The sequence below is a fragment of the Electrona antarctica genome (genome assembly GCF_951216825.1).
Source record: "Electrona antarctica genome assembly, chromosome: 18".
Classification (NCBI taxonomy): domain Eukaryota; kingdom Metazoa; phylum Chordata; class Actinopteri; order Myctophiformes; family Myctophidae; genus Electrona; species Electrona antarctica.
The window spans coordinates 36,022,756-36,023,470 of NC_136799.1; positions in this window are offsets into that span (position 1 = coordinate 36,022,756).

The following is a 715-nucleotide window of genomic DNA, read 5'->3' on the forward strand; positions in this document are numbered from 1 at the left end:
AACAGAACTAAAGCAATAAAAGAAGCACCAAGTTAAAGCAGTCTACATGTTCAGCCACATGTATTACATTTATTACTCAAGTTCATCTTTAGTTCTGCCCACAAAGCCTATGCTTCGATTGGCTTTGGTTAGTGCTTAAAGGTAGATACTCTATAGCATGTTGTTTTTCGTGATTTTGGAGGGTTTGAAAAAAAGATGAAAATCGTGAAAAAACGACATACTATAGTCAAATCTTTACTTGCCAAAATCTGCCATTGACCCCCATTCTGAATTTCTCAAATTTAAAAGCACTATATTTCTAAAACGATGAAACATTTCAAAGATTCCTTTTCAGGCAAACATGTCCACCGTAAGATGAACCTAAATAGGTTTGAATGGGGTTTCTAGGTGTAAGTATGTAGGACTAGTAGCATGCCAAAGTTTGTGCTATTGCCATTGGGAATGCATTGGGCGTTTAACTTAAATAACTCAGAAACTACAAAACATTTCAAAGTAAAAAGTTCCAGCATGTGTCTCCACAGACAGCTGAATTATAAAAAGTGTGAATGGAGTTTCTAGGTGAATGATTTTTTGACGTGCCACTATCGGCCATTAATTTAAAGCACTATATTTCTAAAACTATGAAACATTTCAAAGATTCCTTTTCAGGCAAACATGTCCACCGTAAGATGAACCTAAATAGGTTTGAATGGGAATTCTAGGTGTAAGTATGTAG